Raw genomic sequence first — 21153 nt, forward strand, 5'->3', positions numbered from 1 at the left:
ATCTCTCTTTCTGAATTTTAACTACCTTCCTTTCAGAACAATGTTGATTTCTTTTTTCTTTCTTTCTTTTTTTAATTTCATGTATTTGGGGACTGTGATATATTCTAGGGCCAGTCAACAAGTCTATCAGTATTACATTTCTGTGGGCCAGATTCTAACAACAAAAAATCAAGTAAAAAGAAAAAAAAAAAAATAGCTCAAAAGTCTCTGAGACTATTTCATATTGCAGAAGAACTAGGGTTTTAGTATCTTTTTAAAAAGGAAGAATGGGGCGCCTGGGTGGCGCAGTCGGTTAAGCGTCCGACTTCAGCCAGGTCACGATCTCGCGGTCCAGGAGTTCGAGCCCCGCGTCGGGCTCTGGGCTGATGGCTCAGAGCCTGGAGCCTGTTTCCTATTCTGTGTCTCCCTCTCTCTCTGCCCCTCGCCCGTTTATGCTCTGTCTCTCTCTCTGTCCCAAAAATAAATAAACGTTGAAAAAAAAATTTAAAAAAAAAAAAGGAAGAAGAGGAGGGTAAAAAGGAAAAGGAAAATACATTTTGGTGGCTACCTATTTTCTAGGGAAAAGCAGAACGACTTCTCCATGCATATAGGGTAAATCACAAATGCTTCAGGTATAGTTCAGTTTATAGATGGAAAGAGAAGAACTATATCTCTTTTCTTCCTATTCAGAAAGTGTACAAGCAACACAGGTATACAACTGTACACGTTGGTAAAGCACATGTTAAATGAAATTTTGGGCCCTCTCAAGGATAGGGCATTTTATTTTTTTAAGATATATATATATATTTTTAATGTTTATTTTTGAGAGACGGCAAGTGGGGGAGGGGCAGAGAGCCAGGGACAGAAGATCCAAAGCAGGCTCCGCGCTAACAACAGCGCGAGCCCAATGTGGGGCTTGAACTCAGAACTGCCAGCTCATGACCTGAGCTGAAGTCAGATGCTCAACTGACTGAGCCATCCAGGTGCCTCCAAGGATGGGGCACTTTAAAAGAAGTCAAATATTTCTAAGAGATTCAAGGCAAAAAGAGCTGTCTCGTTGACATTACCTGTTTCTTGTGGTTGGTGCGCCTCACCGAGGACTTACAAAAATGATTTTTAGAACTAGAAAGGAGCATAGAGAAAAATTTTTTATCTGATCCTTCCATGTTGAAGATGAGGAAAGTGAGGACACCACCCTGAGAGCAGTAACAACTATAAATGGCTGATAGTTATTGAACTCCTCACTGTGAAGCTTCACATACATTATGCCATTAAAAAGCCCAATGAGGAAGATTCTTTTAATGCCCAGCATTATAGATATGGGAAACAATGCCTAATGAATATCAAGTAACTTGTGCAAAATCTGTATGACTTCAAAGTCCTGTCCTGTTCACAACTAGTGCACAGCATTACCTCGGATGACTGACTTGGGTTCAGTCACCTAGTTACTGAACTAGTTCCACCAGTGCTAAAGCTGACACCTTCTTCTAACATTTGCTCCTTACAAACTTGGCCACATGAAGAAAACTGGAAATCTGGTACTTACCCTGAGGCTTGGGCACTGAGAAGACACTAGTATTTATTTTAAAAGAAATCTCATTGCCAAGGTACCCAGTTGAATATTTGCTTTCTGAGTGAAATAAAGGCTGCAGCCATGTGTTCAGACCCAAAGTGACATTTTATTTAAAATTGGGGGATACCACCCATTACTCATTCATTGAGGAGAATGGAGATCCAAGAATGCAGTGCACAGCAATTACTATTAACATTTCATACGTTCTCTCATTTTCTAATACCCTGAGCCTATCAAATAGCATACTCTGGGAGCTCACATACTCACTGTTCAATCTCCATTATTCCTTTCAAAAATCATTTCCACCACCTCCTCAAATCCTCATGTTACATTCTTGTTCGGTAGAGTCTTTCACATGCTCACCTCAGGTACCCTCCCACCCATCTCCTGCCCTTTGGTTTTGGGGACTGAATGTCCTTTCTTCCAACATCAAGATAAACAAGGTTTAAGAGCTTTATTGTCCTATGCCCCTGATTTGCTACCTTGTCATCCTGGAGATGGGTTTTCAAGATGTGCTTTCAAGATGAAGCACAAGAAATTGGTAAATGTCTCTGGGAGTGTTTTTTTTGTGGAGGATGTTTCCTGTACTAAGCATACTGCTCCCCTAAAATGATGTCCTTAGAAAGAATCTAGCATTGTGCAATATTTCTATAATTAACAGTTAGATGGACAGACCCAGAAAAAAAGGAAACTGGATTATCCAGTATGTTTTTTTGATTAGAAATGATCCTCCCCTCTCTGACCCTTAACTGAGAAAGAATGCTACCTTTAGCCTACAGTCATAATTGGTATACACCTGACCACATGACAAACATGTTTTTATTAAGAAATTTACCTCTTACCTCCTTGATAGCTTGCCATTCACATTGCATCTATTCTTTGGTGAGGATCTTTTTCAATTATTTTGACGATCTTCTTGTTTTTAATATGGTATTCAAGTCCAGTAGTAAAATCTGTTTCATATTTGTAATCGGTTTTTAGCGCTGGAAGAAGCCCAAATTGGTAAGTCCTTGTGAGTGAAAAAGAAAAAAAAAACCCAACATTTAGTTATGCAACCTGAGCTTATAAAAGATAAAAGATGAGGGAAGATAACTCAAAGGGGGAGAACTTACAAAAACAAATATTAGATCCTCTCCCTTAACCCCAGTCATTTTGGCCCAGCTTTTAACCTGGGGAGTGACCAATTAAATGTGTAGAGCCAAAAAAGAGCCATGGGGATTGTGAAATTATGTGGCAAAATCCTCATTATTTGTCACATGAAAGGAAGAATGTGTGATTTTAAAATAAAATATCAGAGAAAGAGGTAACAAATTTGATGCAATAGATACAGTTGGCCCCAGTTGTGAAAGATTTGATAAGCTTCTTCTTACTTGTCCTTCACCCTGGAGGCTTCTGAAGAGGCCTGAATATCTGACTTAAAGTGAGTGATGCTACTTGAAATGAAAAGCAAGGAGATTGCAAATCATTCTTCTGCACAAGCTTGGAATAAGCTATGGCATGGCTGATGGACAGATTCAGGTATTTAAGTGAGTGTGATTTCTAAGCAACAATTTCTAAACCCTACATTGTTGTTGACCTCCATCACGTGATCGGGCATGTTTCTGAAGGCACATGCAGTGGAATGAAATGCACTGGGGAAAATGCTGAAGTCATTTTCCAACACCACAGCAGTATTACTGCAAAATGGACCCACATTATCCTGATCGGCAACAGACACCAGATTTACATCCTTCTTCTGCTTAGTGGTGTGAGTCCATTCCAGCAGGGAGCCCTTCTTTTTCTGGAGTCCAGACATGGGTTTGGTCAGAGGAGGTAATTGAATGTGTATACTTAGGTAAGGCTAAGAACTAAAAAAAAAAAGCACGTGAAGATACGGTACAAGACCATACTCTCGTATTTTCCATTTCTTCCTCTCTTTCAAAGGCAAAGATACAATGAAGGTAAAAACTACCCACAGATAAGTTTTTTTGTTTGTTTTTTGTTTTGTGATTTGATTGGTCATAAAACAAAAGCAAAGTATCCAAACAGCAGCCTTTTAAATCAAACACAATTAACTGTACCTTGAAATATATGGTCTACAATTATATGTTCAAATAAATAGCTAAAAGCCATTTGTAAAGGTTGAAAACCTCAACTGCACACTGAAGCTACATAGGTCTGTTCAGATTTCCTGCTTCTTCACAAAGGGCCAAGATAAGTTACTTCTGCAAACATTAAAAGCAGAAATTTTCCTTGTCTAGTAGGCTCTCCTAAAAAGCTTTATTGTCAGTTAGATCAAATATTTGCATTGAACCTTTTCTTGAACCTTGTCAAAGAGAAAAACAAAACACTAATAAAAAAACAAAGACCATTTTTCATGATCACCAGAGCACAGACTATCTCTGATCCAGCCCTACTTTGTCCCTGTTGCCCATCGGAATCATGTCTGTGGACAAGCCTAGGCTGGTTGATGCTATTTCCATTTGAACCATTGAGGAGAAAACAGTTGATAACAGCCATTAGTTAGAGCACAGCAATCTACAATTATAGTCATTCCAATTGCTTACAACCTGGTGGTGAAAATGTTCACATTGCACTTACACACATCTATTAGACTATAAGATACTCCAAGGCAGAGACCATCTTATTTATCTTTAAGTCATTACAACATCTGCTGTAATGATGGGTATATTGATCTAAAATGATAAAATAACAGAATGAATGAATGAAGCGGGGAATTATTTAAATATAGGCAATGATTATTTGTGTCATAGTTGCACTATACTAAGAACTGTCTGGAAGAGTTTTCAGAGAGCGACAGAAAAAGCTTGGCTGACTATTCTTGGAGAACACGTTGACTGTTTGTTGGATGGAGACAGTTCACCAAGAAAGCAGATTTTGACCCTTCAAGAACTTGAATGTGATGATGAGTTTATGACAGTTCTAAAAGCCAACATACGGTCGGTGGCCAGATTGTGGTTCTGGACTGAGAGGCTTCCATTTGGAAGGCAGACAAGCATTTGAATTATGGGTCTAATGAAAGTGTCAATAGCAATCCTGTTACTGGAGGAGCTGTAAAACCCTGCTTAATGAACTAGGCAGGGACACAAAAACACAATGGTCTAAAATGTACTGTATGAGAAAATGATAATTAGCCCAGATTTCATGTACAAGATAAAATGCATAGGGATGATATTACCACTGAGCAATATTATAGCCCTTCAGGGGACTGTTTTGTTAACAGGGTTTGGCTCAGCCTTTTCAATCCTCCTTATATGAGTGGAGATGTACTACACAATCATAACCTGTGAGTTGGGGAAAGAATGTCAGGTGGTAAAATTCCTATCATAGGTGCTGACAAACGTTAATGATAATAAAAAGGGTTCTGGCCTCATTAAGGGTTCATTGTTATTTAGGAGGCTTATGCAATATAGGATGATAAGCCAAATGGCCTCCTGCACAAGAAAAATCAGGGTGAAAGGGAAAGTCATTCTCTAATCTTGAAATTTATTTTTCTAGACCACCACACATCAGCCAGGAAACTAAGATAAAAGGAAACCTATAGTGAACGGCTGGGCAGTAGCCTCTTACTTCTACTGTTAACAGTGAGAAAGCCACTGAGGCAGCCCTGAGTACAAAAGAGAACTCTGAACTTGGAGTGCAGGCCCTAGCCTGCACTAACTCTGAGTTCGATCTTTCTCATCTCTTAAATAAAGGGCGGAGGTGGTTTAAAATGGAACGTCAATTTTAACTTTGAGTGGTTTACAGATCATCTGAGGATTCCGTTAAAATACATGTTCTGATTTTGTTGCATTCTGAACAAGCTCCCAAGTTCTGATGATGTCGTTGGCCTATGGACCACAATTTGAGTAATAGGTGACTAGATATTATTTCTCAACTTGAAAATTCTATGAATCTACCAAAATCAATGATAACCTGTTGGCTATTTGTTGCTGCAGGTGGAAAGAGATGGGCACTTACTGAGTTTTGGCATCACCAATGCAGTCTTTTTTATTTTTATTTTTTACTTTACCCATCATTTAAATAAATAAGCTGCTCTAACCTAGTTAAAAATTATATAAATATTCTGTCTTTTAAAAAGATAAATTGGTCAGGAATCTTTGGCAGAAGATTATTAATACTGTTAAGGTAGATAAATATTGCTTTTGAAGCAATTGTTTTAAGATCAAATGGATTGCATGTGGATATATAAAATCAGAAAACTGCAAATTATGAGTTAAAATGCTGAATCAATACCTAATAAAGTAAGAGCAAGAAGGCTCAAATAATTTTTAAGTAAGACATAGTGCCTAAGCACAGAAATACACACAATACCCATAGGATGAAATGTAGGGTATGGCTTGTACCTTGCACAAACTGCATCGTCGATGTTCAGCCTGTTGAAAGTGACCTACAAAGCTGTAGTCCACTGGGTTCTCTTCATGGATACTTTCTTCCCCCTTTCCCCAAGCTTAATTTTTAAGACAGCATATGTATATGGGAAAGGGAGAGTGGGAGGAGTATCGTATGAATCCTTGGCTTTAAAAAGTATTTCGCTAATCTGCAGGCAGGAATTTTGTATTTAACATTTTCTTGGTCACATTAAGCACAATACGTGGCACATAACAGGAGATATCAATGTTTGTTAAAAAGAATGAACTGAAACCAATGAACATTTGATAAAGCTGCAAGACTGAAATTAGGTGAAAGTTCACAGGATCTTCAACAGTAAAAGGTTAAGAGTTTGTGGGTGGGAAAGTTGGGGCAATGCATCCTTGGTTACAAAAGAGAGAGAGAGAGAGAGAGAGAGAGAGAGAGAGAGAGAGAGAGAGAAAGTTCTTTCCCTTCCTCTTCTCCTTAAAGAGGAAGCTTTGTCTAGAGAGGAATCAATGAATTCATCTTTGAGTAAGATTTAATGAACTCATATTATGTGCTTTATGCTTCATATGAGTTATCTTTTTTTTTCACCTTTTCCAACAACCCTATGAAGTAATTATTATCATCCCAGGTGACCCAACTCGTAAATGGCAGAACTAGGGGTTTCATCCAAGTGTACCAGACTTAGCAGTCTGCATTTTTCACATAAGTTGTAATAGAATTGGGTTGGGGAGGAGGAGGAACAAGATATTTTTTAAGTAAGAAAAAAATGATATATTTTCTCAAGTGCCAAATTATGGAGACTCCCAGTTGTAAAGAAATAAAAAAAGAGGGAACTCGCCCAGGACATAGGTCAAGGTTGGTTGGAAATGGGCCCAGAGTTCATTCATTCACAATATTATTTATATGACCCACAGAGAAAGAAAGTTGGATAGACAACAGATGAGGTGAAAAGATGAAGGGTCTTAAAGAACAATGACAGTGATCAGTGTTTGTTTTTGAGAATAATGGGTCAGAAGGACTTTGTAATGCAGGCCAGGAAAAAGCAACATATAGGAAACTGTTTGGTTTCATTTTCAGGCATATTGGGCACCCAAAATAGATACTGCCAACAGGGTGGAGAAAGGGGAGTGTGTGTTGCTAAGATAACCTAAAGGCAAACTGTGAATAAGCTAAAATCTCCAGCCCAACAAAAGCCTATTTGTAAATTACTCCACTTAATTTCCCAGGTCATGATTGCCTCTCTCTGCAAAGCGGTTTATGACATTCTCAATTAAGAGTTTGCTATAAAAATGAATGAATGAAGTATTTCAAAACTGCTATGAGATATTAAAGATGAGTCACTTTTAAAAAGTGGTTTTGTTTCCTGTGTTCTGGATAATGCATTTGAGAATGTAGTTTCCAGCCTCACCCATCACCCCATTGTGAGATCAAATTGAATGACTCTCTGCTCTTAGAATGATCGCTCATTCAAATGCATTCAATAAATAAAGCCTAAACACAATGAGGCACTTTTCACAGAGCATCCCCGAGAGCTAGGGCCTGGTCTCTCTCAGTGTATGAAGCTGAGATTGAAGTAAATAAAGCATTCACCCACACTGACTGCATAATACATAGTGACTTATTGTTTACTAAGCTCTTACGTATACATTATCTCATTTGCTCCTCACAACAACCCCATCATAAAGATGCTGTTAGTTTATTATCCCCATTTAACAGATGTAGAATCTAAAGCTCAGAGTGGTCAGTGTTTTGCCCAAAGTCACACAGCAATCCAAGGGGTACTTTAAATCTTTTCATCTTCTCCTTTCACCTCCAACAGGAAATGTGTCTAAAGTACAAAACAATATAATTAATAGAACCATTACAGACACTGGGCAGAATACTTAACTCATTCAGATGTGCCTCTGGTGATTTTGTAAATACTGAAGAACTCATTTTCCACCTCCTGCAATTCTGTGAATTTTACCCTGGATAAAGGTCATCCAGATATGATCCTTGCTCAGTTATGGAAATGTATGTGGTCTAAACTATGGACCAAATGAAGAGTAAAAATATCAGTGTAACTTCCAGGGTCATTTATTCTTGCTGCCCCAAATCCTTTTTGAAATTAGGCAGATTATAAATCATTTTTGAAATTAGGCAGATTATAAATCATATGAAAACATAAAAATGTAAACTCTTATCCTAAATTCAATTGTCATATATCAGGGAAGCCATGAGTGTTGTCGGTTGGTGAGCTAGTAAAATAAGACTGAAATAGGTTTGTATGGTGGGCAAGCCAGAGAGAAATAGAGAAGTGTTTTTGTTTTTTTTTAACTTTTCAATTTACATCTCCAGAACATACTGTAAATTATCTAAAAGGCAATATGGGGGTACCTGGGTGGTGCAGTCGGTTAAGCGTCCAACTCTTGATTTCAGCTCAGGTGGTGATCTCATGGTGGTGAGATCTAGCCCTGCGTTGGGCTCCATGCTGAGCACAAAGCCTGGTTAAGATTCTCTTTCTTCTCCTCTCTCTCTCTCTGCCCCTTCCCCATTCATTTGCTCTCCTTTCAATGAATAAATAAATAAATAAATAAATGGCAATATAAAAGACCATTTTCCCCAATTCAACATCTTTTCAGCCTCTAGTCATATTGGGAATAATTAGGAGATCCCTTGTAAGAGACAATCTGCAGTCAGAGCTGTGCAGAGGAGCAAGTAGAAGCCTTGTCCTCATGGAGGGAAGGGGTTAACGAAATCAGGGATAGCTTCATTTTTTCACATGGCCTTGCAAACACCATTTTTAAAGCAATGAGTGACAGCTCTCTCCTCCAGTTAGGCCCTCCTTTGCTTCTGTCTTCATTTTGGCTGTGGGGTCACCTACATAGCACAGATCTGTGTATAGGCTACAGATCCACCACACCGCCTGGGCTTCCACAACCACACCCACTGTTCAGAGAACTTGCTGGTTCTAAGGGCCCTCTTCCTCAAAATTTCGAATTCATTTCTCTCCAAAATTACAATGTTTCTGAATAGCTATAGAGCTTATATAAAAAAAGGTCTTTATTGTGGACTCTTCTATTTTGTGAGTCATGGAATTGAGGGAGTCATAATTATACCAGTTAATATGTGAGGCACCACCTTCTCGAATGTGCTTCCAATATCTAATCTGTATTATCAAATCACCCAAAGACCCCAAAGGGTCTTTATCCTTCTCTATTACAAACAAGAGATGGAAGTCATGATTCCAAAGTTTATTCTTCAAATGGTAAAGTGAGTCAGGGGGCACCTGGGTGGCTCAGTTGATTAGGCATTTGCACTGGACTCTTGATTTTGGCTCAGGTCATGATCTCACAGTTCATGGAATCAAGCCCTGTGTTGGGCTGTGTGCTGACAGCAGCTGAGCCTGCTTGGAATTCTCTCTTCTCTCTATCTCTGCCCCTCCCCTGCTTGTACTCTCTCTACCAAAATAAATAAATAAGCTTAAGAAAAAAAAAGTAAGGTGACTCAGAACCAAGGTTAAATTACCTGGTGTTATAAAGCATCAGGAAATATAGTTATATTTCTCCATTCCTTTAGACTTGATTTAAAAAATGAAAACAGAGGCACCTGGGTGGTTCAGTCAGTTAAAGTATCTGACTTCAGCTCAGGTCATGATCTCACAAGTCTGTGGGTTCAAGCCCCCTGTGAGGCTCTGTGCTGACAGCTCAGAGCCTGGAGCCTGCTTCTGATTCTGTGTCTCCCTCTCTCTCTGTGCCTCCCCAACTCATGCTTTCTCTCTCTCTCTCTCTCTCTCTCTCTCTCTCTCTCTCTCTCTCTCCCTCAAAAATAAAATAAACATTAAAAAATTAAAAAAAAATAAAAACAAAAATAATATTGTTCATGACCCAGGCATTATAATTACTTTGCATTGAAAGCCATGTTGAGATCTTTAAGTTATTTTAAGTGTTATGACCTGTGGCTTCAGGAATGAGGTTTTATTTAGATAACACAAGACCTTTGTTGTTGACTGAAACCTGGCTTGATGCCTCTATACATCTAAATAATTAGGGAAAAAAATACATTTAAATGAGAAGCAGATGCGATTTCCAGATCTCTATTTTCACTGTACAAAATAAATAGAAGCTTTCATCTCTGCATTTACTCTTTGGATATGCTGCATACCACACGAACCATTATTTAAAACATAGGGCATTCCTTTCACAAAGGTGAAGGAAACGGGGGTCTTCTGGAGTACTCATTCCTTCAAATCACTCTCTTCTCTATGAAAACTAAACAGGATTATTCATTCTTCTATTACTCCTTTCTATGCTTCCATGCCTGGTACTAAGCAAGTAGATCCAAATAGAATGGAGGAGCGCTGGTACTGAATGCAAGAATAGCAGGTCCTGCTGGTGATCTGTGGCTGGTAACTGACAACAGGCAAGGAACATACTGCAAATGCTCAATGTTCATCTTATCAGATGCAAAACCAGTTAAGAAGAAACGATGCCCAGGCAAAGAAAAATAAATAGCAGGACATCACCGGGTACCTTTGAGAATGGAAAGTCGTTTTCTTGAGCTTCTTTATCTGTTGCTATGTCAACACTCTAGCAGGTAGAGTATATTTTCAGTTTCTCTTCTCAGCTAGGAAGTTACACACTAGGTTCCTGGGCCAATTTTAAATGCTCGAGATGTTTGGATGGAGGAACTATGTAAACACAGGGTAAAGGACTGCACAACTTCAAAGCAAAGCATGTGTACACGGAATCCAGATTCCAAACTGGTGGTCTTCTGAGCTGATAGCTACAACGAGGCAAGCCAAACTGGCTACCAACCCCAATGAGAACAGATAGTCGGTGAAACTCTAATGCAATTTACCGAAATCACTTGTTTATTTGTTCTCTTTCACCATGCCTCATGCCCCACCATTCATCCTTTAAGGCTGTTTCTCTTGCTTACCATTTCCCTCCAGGTCTAGCATAGTGTCCAGCACACGTCAGTTATCAATCAATCAATCAATGTTTGTGGACTGACACTATGAATGGATATAATTTAAATGTTTATTCACTTCCCTGAAACAAATACCATAATTTATCAGTTGCATGAATACACAAAATAAAAATGGCAGCAGCCACTTAAGAATCACTTAACATGAATCAAGCATTGTGCTAAGAGTTTTACTTGCATTATATTAATTTTAACACTCAAAATGATAACAGAAAGTAAGTACTATTCTCTCCATTTTATATATAACAAGCCAGAGGTTCAGACAGGTGAAGTGACTTGCCCAAGACACAAGTGAGTGGCAAAATCTACTAGTCTGTCTTAGTCCATAATCCTTACATCTTCTGCACTGCATTATGCCATCTGCTGAGTTTGAAAGGTTTTGAAAGTTTGTTCTGATACAATGTTCTACAAACTTAGATATTATACAGAAAGAAAGAGTAAACAGTTCTACCAATTAATTAATACCCCTTGTAATATCAGGATCAGTTTACCCCTGCATATGCAGTGAATAAACTGTTCTTAGAATATAACCAATGATCCAAATGAACATTGTGATCCTTCCACACAGATAAAGGGTTCAGTATTTGAATTGTGTTGCTATGAAATAAACCATGATGAAAAATTCATCCAGAACTTTTGATCTGAACACACATTGAAGCAATTCTATCCCATATGTGCACATATAGATGCAAAAGAAAATAATACAATGTTAGAAATAGAGAATATATATATTATCAGTGTGACTGCTGCTGTTGCTGCTACCATTATTAATGATAATGATTATTATTTGTTATCATTACTATAGTTAAGATTTATTGGAGCTTGCTATCCTATACTCCAAGCTTTGTGGTAAGTGTTTTACAGACATTTTTTCATTTAATCTTCAAACAACTCCCTGAGGTTAGCATAATTAGTATCCCCGTTTTCCACATGAAAAATGTGAAGTTAAACAAGGTAAGTAACATGTCCATGGCCAAATAGCTAGTAATGGTGGAGCCAGGCACAAAACCAGGTTTGTCTGGGTTCAAGCTGTGATCTTACCCAATCCTACTTTGTGTTTCATTGATGTCTACACAATTATTATGACTGAGGCCTCGTAATTTTAATTTTGCAAAAGCTTTACATATATCTCACTTTGGTTCTACTGCCAACGTAAGCTTGTGGACAGCTAATATGTACTGTAGAGTCTTCATTTTAATGGTGGAAAGATAAGTAAGTATTAAAAATCAAAGAGCTGCCCCCTGATTACATGTGTTTGCTTTTCTCAAACTAGGAATAGTGTGGTTTTTCTTTCTTTTTTTTTTTTTTTAAGTACAGTACAAGGATAAGGATCTTGCTATGAAAACATGTAGTAGTGTTTGCCAATGATGGGCTCATCCTAGACAAAATCGGCATGTGGTCCACGCTCTTCATTCAATAGCTGGTATTGCACACGCCTTTAGAAAAATTCTGGCATATTTTCTAGATTTATTCTTCTATATAGACTCTGAATAAAGTAGAATTGGGGGGCAGCGTTTTGAACCCTCAGCTACTGCATCTGGATGAAATTTTAAGATACAAAGAATTTCCATTCATGGAAAACGAAACGAAGGATAAAGCTGAGTGACCTTTTGAAAACACTTTAAAATTATATTCTGTTTATTGAGTTCATGTCTTGGTCCAAGGTTCAGAATGAAATTCATTTTGTACAAGTAGCTTTTCTTCTTAAATCATTGTGAAGAAAATTATTAGTATATAAAAGGAAAAGATTCATTTGGATGTTTAGGGACCACATGTGCATTTGGGAACATGGAGATACAATTCTCCCTTTGGATAGCTGTAAGAATTGGGGAAGCCATTTAAATTCTCTCAGCCTCAGTTTTCTTATCATAAAATGTAGGGCTGGATCTAGCTTGTTTCAAAATTACTATGGAATTAGAAATCTATGACTCTTTCAGTCTACCTTAGATTGAGCACTTACATGTGCATTTATACTGCAAATGATCACATAAGAACTGCAGAGAGCCTCTCAATAAATTCCTAGGAAATAATTTGACAGTGTGACCAAATTATAAATAGCTCTAGTTGTCTAACACACATAAGAAGGTAACAAGATTTTTCAACTTGGTGCAGCAGCGATGATTATCTCAGCCTTTTTAGGTTTTTCTCATTGTCCTGAAACATAGGTATCAAGGAAATGGGAAGTAGAAATTCTGTGTATTTACTCCTGATGCTGATAACATCTATATTTGACATTCTAGAATAACAACATCTCCAGCAGCAACTAAGATATGCATGTTTCAGAACTGAGAAACTTTTAAAATCCCCCTATAAGCAATGCAGCCACAGAAGACTCTTAATAATTGATTATAATTGATTTTAACCTTGTCCTAACCTGGGCAAAATGGCAAAGCCAATCATCTTTGTTCAGATGGGGTATGAGAAAAGAGCCCCCAGTCCACATCTTTAAAAGCTCCAGACATGAGCAGAAGATAAAATATTTAGTCTGCCAAAGCCTTGACCTCCCAATTCCAGCCAGTTTTGAACTTGAATTGATTTCCGACAAGGCATCTGGGAGATGATTACAACAAAATGCACTAAAGCTGGGCAGCCTTTATTTTAACATCCCAGCAGCTTAACCTGTTAATAACAGCAATTGTTTTAGATACAATACCAATTTCTGTAACCGACGCAAGAAATGGATAACAGCAGCACAGTCTCCCAGGCAGTGCAACAACAACAAAAAAGCACAGCCAGTCACAGGAGGTACTGGCAGTATTTTTCAAAGAAACCTCAGTTTTCAGGGACCCAGACACCATCAGAGACCCAATTCTACAATCTAAAAAAAAAAAAAAAAAAAAGATCGTTAGCCAAAAAAAAGGTTGTGTGTTGAGAGAGAAATCACTGTAAGCTAGGCAATCTGGAATCACATCTGTGTCCTGCTGATGAAAGCTGAGCTGTCCTGGGCAAGTCACTTCACAACTATATGCCTAATTTGCTTTGTTTGAAACAGTCCTGCCCCAAAAAGACATAATGTGAACCACGAATATGAACCCAAATATTATTTTAAATTGTCTAGTGGCCACAGTAAAAAAAAAAGTTTTAACGGAAAATTAATTTTAATATTAAAAAAAAATTTAAGATTTTATTTTTAAGTAATCTCTACACACAACATGAAGCTCCAACCTACAACCCTGAGATCAAGAGTCGCATGCTCCATCGACTGAGCCAGCCAGGCACCCTTTTTAATATCTTTTTAAATATAATGTGTGTAAAATGCAATCACTCAATGTATAATCAATTTAAAATTATTAATGCAATATTTTACATTAGTTTTTACACTAAGTCTTCACAATCTAGTGTATATTTTATACTTATGGCACTTTTCAATTCAGGTTAGCCATATTCCAATTATTCAATAGGTACATGTAGCTACTGGTTAGCATATTAGATAGCACAAGGTTGAAAAATGAGCAGTTTGAACTAATCATCTTGAGAAATAACATCACCTAAATGTTATTTCTGCTGCTCTTCATTTTAAGTCAGTCTCGGGTTGAAAATGTAGATGTGACCTGTGGGTGGGTGAGAACAGGATGTTAGAGTGCCAGCCATTGTGGCCATGATTTTGAGTTTAGTAATCTCTAAGGTCCGTGCTGATGAGAGGACATGACCTTAACCCCATCCCTGATGAGCTGCCTTATTCCAGTTAGTAGTAAGTGGTGTAGAGCTGGTGGGCAGAGTGGGTGGTTGAAAATTTTCATGACATAGCCCAGCACATTCTATTAAATGAAATGATAATCCTCACCACTCATTGACCACTATTTATGTACCATTCATGCTGCGTATATAAAATCACTTAATCATCTCAGCTCTTTAAGGTGGCAATCATTAACCTTATTTACCAGGTGATGGGCTCAGCCTCAAAAAGACTAATTAGTCCGCCCAATGTCAGACTCCTAGAAAGTACGGGGTGTGGATTTGAACACAGATTTTCCAGACTCAAGACCAGGCTCTTGACCACCATGATACACTGATTTATAAATAAATAACAGTTTTGGCTTTCTACCTCACTCCTATGAAGGTTTCCCAGATTGTAGAGACAAGAAGAGGTGTAGAAAGGTTAAAGTTTATTGCTTTCACTTTTTAATGACTAAGAAAGTCAGAAACAGTACAGCAGATGATAACATTCTAATAAACATATACTCCTCTCTTCCAGTCAACCATACTGGTAAAATGGAAGAAGGAAGGAAGAGAAGAGAGATAGAAATAAGGAAGGAAGGGACAAGGGAGGGGAGAAGGAGGGAAGGAAGGAAAGAGGTAAAAAGGAAAGATCCACAAAATACTGAGGCATTTCAGTAGAGCCTCAAGGCTCTGGTCAGAGAACTGGGACAACACTTTCCCTCTCTTAAACATATCCATGTTTCAAACTCAGACCACAATATACAAATTATACCTTTTGGCAAATGAATACATCATATCTGGTAAAATGTGGAGGAAGCCTTCTTCACACACTGAGTATGCTCACGCTCAAAGACTCACACTCAAATATAGACTCCTGCCATGACCTGGTCACCAAACTGTAATGTTAAGAGGAAAAAATTTAAATATCTAGATTTTTATAGATTTTCAAGAATTTTACATCACATCATATTAATCATTTGATAGTTCTTTCTACACTAGGGAAAACGATCTGGCATGGGAAATAGGGCTGTATGGAGGTATTTTTATTACATTATGTGCTATTTTTCCTTTCTGATTTCTGAGGGTATAGACATAGGTCAAATTGGTAATTTGGGAGTAAAAAGTTTCTTGTGAAAACTTGGTGTAGGATTTTGTGTTAACTTGATTTAAAACTAACTTTCCTACAGAGACATTTGGAAAGGGCCCAGTGGCCAATCTGCAGACAGCTCTCTGCAGCTGAGCCATGACATGCCCATCACATGTAAACTAAATTAGAATCACAAAGTCTTATTTATTGTGTTTCAACTTTGTGAGTCACTAATATCATGGCTGCAAAGATACTTGGCCAATCACATGTTAATATATTATGTACACAGGATGATAACAGTTCATATTTATTGCATGCTTACTCTGTATCAAGCCCTGTTTTGAGTGCTTTATGTGGATTAGTCCTCATCAGAAGTTACCCTTACTATGCCCATTTTATAGGAGAGGAAAGTGAGGTATATAATGTTTATAAACAGTAATAAATAATGGTTTTCCATTTTTTTCTTATCTTGATCTTCTAGTACATTTCACATGGTCTCTTTAGCAACTTCCACCCAGCCACAACTATGGCTTAATCTAGGCCTTAGTCTGTCCATCATTCTCAATCCTAATCATAAAGTTCTCTGTGTTTATTGGTGGTAGAGGAGAGTTTTAGATATTCTATCAGTTATTTGTTACTGTATAACAAACCACCTCAGAAAGTTGTAGATTATAATTAAAAATACTGTTATGTGTATTTTATCACAATTTTAAAAATTAAGAAAGAAATTTAAGTCAAAATAAAAAAAGTAAAAATATTATTTCCTTATGACTCTGTGAGTCAACAAGTTAGACTGAATTCAGCTAGACGGCTATTTTGCTAGTCTTACCAGGGTTCACACATGCAACTATCATCATTTGGTGGCTCACAAAGGGCTGGATAATCTCAGATGGCTTCATTCACATGTCTAGAGGTTGGTGTTGTCTGTCAGCTTGGCCACCCGTCTCAAATGGGCTAGTCACTACTTCTTTTTGTGGCGACTGTGTTCTAGGTCCCAGTCTTCAAGCATTTTTAAAGCCTCTGCTTGCATCACATTTGCTGATGTCCCCTGGGCAAAAGCAAGTCTCACAGTCCAGCCCAGGATCAAAGTTGGAGACTTTGATCTGCTACACAAGAGTATGGGTCCATAACAATCTAACACATAATAAACCCCCTACATCTACTTCTCTTTCAAAATGGCCAAAACAACTCAAGCTTGAGCAGAAGACTAAATCAGAGAAGGAAATCCACATGTCCTACTAAGCCAAGAATATGTCAGATTCTAAATTTGGCCTTAAGTTTGGGCCTCAGATGTAAATGAATACCAAGTCCCATATTTCCATGAAATATATCTCTTTTCATAACATGTTTTGGAAAGATGGCCACCAGTTTTGTATTTCAATGAAACACAATATTTCAATTTGGGAGGGCCAAACAACATTAAATATTTTTTACAAGACTCCACTGGATGATGACAATGGCTAAAGCTGTATTTTTGCCATGGGAACTTTTGTTTTACTGAACCACTAAAATTACAATCACATGTACTCATCTTCTGTTGAAGTAATGAACAATGGTATGTCGGAGAGAGAAATTCAAAGTGCATCATTTATCTTATCCTATTTTCAATTAGGCCGAATAAAGTATAAAGTTGGTTCCAAACTACATCACAGAAACAGGGTGAGTAAATTTATTATACCACTAGAGTGCTAATCTTAGCAGATGGTAGAAAAAATATTTTTAGCATGAAATATGCTAAAGCAATAAATCTGAACAAGGTGGATCTTATCAACTAATATCTCCCTAGTGTGAGGTAAAACTCCTGCATGACAACTCAGCACTCTTATGAAGTCTGGTGGATGTGGTTAGATATGGTCCTCAGTGAGAGAGGGGAAAAAGAGCAAAACTGAGGATCAAATAAGAAAACAAACTATATGCCCAGAGCACTGCACTGAATTAAAAAAAAAAAAAAAAAAAAAAAGAAATGAACTGACTGTGCTATGTTTGAACTGCTGTTGCATTTTATTTCTGAAATTATGCCTGCCCCAGAGTCTTGTCAGTTCTCCATTTGGAAGTCTCTATTAGGTCAGTTTTGGAGTAGAGGTGAGCTCACACAGACACACTTTGCTGCTGATCACCATTAGTTAAGGCAAGCATTCAGTGAGAAAGCCAACGGAGGGGCTCTTACAAACTGGGCTCTGGATCCATATACCTGAATGAGAGTTCTCAGTTCCATGGATACTTTTGACTCATGGTTCATCAGTATCCAGTTCTGAAGCCCAAGCAGATGGAGTAGGTTGCTCCATCAGAATATGCAGCATGTGATAAGAGTTCTATAAATATGTACCAAGTGGAAGAGTAAGAAATAATAGAGTTAAAGCCATGATGTGTTTTAGAACCCTGTCTGAGAGGTAGTTGAGCTATAAAGTTTTCAGGGTGACCACAAACTATGTGTTTTATAACCACCTTAAATCTGATTAATGTTAATGTCCTGAAGAAGTGATATGTTACAGTAGATCAGAGTGGTGATGGGTCTGGGGTCAGAAAACAATGAATGGATGCTTAAATATGCTGCTAATTTTCCATATGACCTTGAACTTATTACATGATTTTTTTTTTCCTGGGCTTTTAACTAATTATCTACAAAATAAAGAACTTGAACTCTAGTGTCACTACATAAAGAATGAGTGTGAATAAGAAGGAATGAGTCAGAATCATTAGAACAAGTTTCACTTTAGGTGAGCAACAATAAGCAGGACCCAGTGACTCCGGAGTCTAGGCATTCCTCTTAATTAATCCTGGAAATACGTCAAATAATTTGAATTATGCCTTGTTCATAAACTTGAATTGAAAACAAAGCTAAAACCATTAAGATGTTGAAGAAATGTAGTCTGGGAAAATTATGAGATACCATCTTAAGTTTATTATACTTTCCATGGTCTATACTTTCCATAGTAATAGAGGTAAATGTTAGAAATTAATTAAGGGTTGAGAGAGTTCAGGAGAAAAACTACTCTGGTTGGTGATGTGGGGGTGGGAGGTGGGAAGGGGAGTGAGTACAGAACTATGTAGGCCACCCCTGGCTTTTTCCCCAATGCTCTCCCCTTTCAGACTCTCTCACTTGAATCTCTACTGCCTCAGGGTTAACATTTATAGACATTAATAAAACTCTTGTGGGAATGTGGGATTAGGGTAGGGATGAAGCATGTGTGTTGCTGTCCGTGGTTCTGATCATCTTACTGCTGTGTTGGCTGTTTTCCCCAACAACAGGAAACCTTTGAGGATCTTTCTCCAGTTTATTCAAAATGGAGCAAGTATTTCTGAATTAGTTGTGGAAGATACTAGATTAAAAGGTGTGTATAAAGACAGAAGAGGAGATATAGACACTAAGAGATTATAAGGGAGAAACAAATAAAAATATGTTGATGTTATTATCAAATAATCATAGGTACCATATAATAATCACAGGTACCATAAATAAAACTGTAAATTATCATTGCCAAAATTTGGAACTACTAAATGAGTACAACATTTGTGCTTGAATCTACATTTTCATGGAAAATCCTGATATAAACAAACACATTTAGGGCAAGGGTGAAGAACATCAATCTGGTTCACCAGAACTCATTGGTTGAATTACACCAAAGAGCTTATAGCCTTCTTTGACTTAGCATTTTCCCCTCTTGATGACATTTAGCAATTTTACACTGTCACAGAACAAATAGAATGGTTACTTGTTTTGCATTTAATGTAGCTAATTCTATGTATGTTTGGCACTGTACCATTTTTCTGAAGTATTCCTTGAAGAACTAAGGGTTAGGGCTTCCCTACATCCCTCAGCTGTATTTATGTGTCCAAATCAGGTAAATTTCTTGTTAAAGAGAATGCTAGTTGTACTCTAATATCTGTTCTCCAATTTTTTCCCATAATAGCAGAATATTAAGCCAGGACCCCACAGAATTAAGATTACATTTCACAGTATCTCAGAAATAACAAGTGGCCAAGTGATTAAGTTCCAGTCATTAGAATAAAAGTGGAAATGCCTCTTTGCCATCTTTTTTTTTTTTTTTTACATTTATTTATTTTTGAAAGGCAGAGCACAAGTCGGGAAGAGGCAGAGAGAGAAGGAGACACAGAATCTGAAGTAGGCTCCAGGCTCTGAGCTGTCAGCACAAAGCCTGATGTGGGGCTTGAACTCACAAACCATGAGATCATGACCTGAGCCAAAGTCAGACGCTTAAACGACTGAGACAGCCAGGCACCCCCTGCCTTTGCCACCTTAAAGAATCCTATCTTGGGGCACCTGGGTGGCTCAGTTAAGCATCTGACTCTTGATTTTGGCTCAGGTCATGATCTCACCATTTCTGAATTCGAGCCCCATTTCAGATTCTGTGCTGATGGTGTGGAGCCTGCTTGGGATTCTTTCTCTCCCCTCTCTGCCCTTATCCTGCTTGCTCTCGCTCTCAAAATAAATATATAAACTTAAAAAAAAAAACAGAATCCTGTCTTTAGAGCACGTCTCTCCTTTTGTTCTCTTCATAACCCATCCTCTATCTTGCAGCCTGCATTATCAATGCCACAGGAGACCATAAGGTTGAGGACTCTAGTCTAGGGTTGGTGGAGTGGAGAACTCAAAGGCCCAGGGGAAACAGAGCCACCATACAGCCCTGGACTGCATTCCTCTAGAATATCAAGTCAGAGAGAAATAAGCACATGTTTTTCCCCTAAGCCACTGCCATTTTTTTTCTGTTACTAGCAGCTGAACCTAATCCTAATTAATACACTATTCATCAACGTTTGATGAATGCACAAATACTGACTCAACTCATGTATACTCAATCAAAAAAAAAAGAATCTAAAGAAAAATAACAAACCGACAAGCAGAGTTCCATGAGGTTCTTTTATTAATATATTAAGCAGGCATCCTCAAATATATCCATTGAAGCACTGAAACTAGAGTTCCTTTTCATCAAAATAAATAAATAGCCTTTCCAAAAATAATGTATATATAACATGGTATTTTTTAAGAAACAGTTTTCTTCCTCCAAACACTCTCACCCCTTACCCAGGAGAAATACTATGAGCTTCACAATAAACCTTTTTAGTGGATGATAACAAGAAGCTTGAAGGTACCATCCACTGAAAATGAGTTAGCCATCCTAGATTTCTAGGCTCCCCAAAGAGATCAGGACTCTCTTTTCCTGGTAATATAGGTGTGCACTTTAAGATGATTTTTGCACCAAACTTAGTATTTTCATGTAGCATTAGGAGTGGCCAGAATCCCATTAACTCTGCCTCTTATGGAAATTGCTGTGACCCTTGTTTCCAGCATTCGGACCAACTGTCAATTGTCTTTGCATGTGAAAAATGGTGGTGGTCTCTTTGTATGCAGGCAGGCTGCATTTCAAAATGGACAACCAGGTGAGAACACTTTACAGAAAGGACCAGAATTCCTCTCCAGAGTCCCTTCCTTTCTTTCTTCTATTGCCTGGAAAATGCCAGGAAAGTTTAAAATTATTGGCGACCAATTGAAAAAGAAAAGGAAATC

General features: G+C 37.9%; 1 long non-coding RNA gene across 4 annotated transcripts in view; it reads right to left on the reverse strand.

The window, feature by feature from the left end:
- The window catches only part of LOC121016259 (uncharacterized), a 249064-nt gene that overhangs the window by 217992 nt on the left and 9919 nt on the right, over window positions 1-21153 (reverse strand). For all 4 annotated transcript variants that reach the window (XR_005784186.1, XR_005784185.1, XR_005784187.1 and 1 more), the window contains exon 2: window positions 2395-2561. This is a non-coding gene — a long non-coding RNA (uncharacterized LOC121016259). The remainder of the gene's footprint in view (window positions 1-2394; window positions 2562-21153) is intronic.

Source organism: Herpailurus yagouaroundi, unplaced genomic scaffold (genome assembly GCF_014898765.1).
Source record: "Herpailurus yagouaroundi ecotype Mexico unplaced genomic scaffold, PumYag 210, whole genome shotgun sequence".
NCBI lineage: Eukaryota > Metazoa > Chordata > Mammalia > Carnivora > Felidae > Herpailurus > Herpailurus yagouaroundi.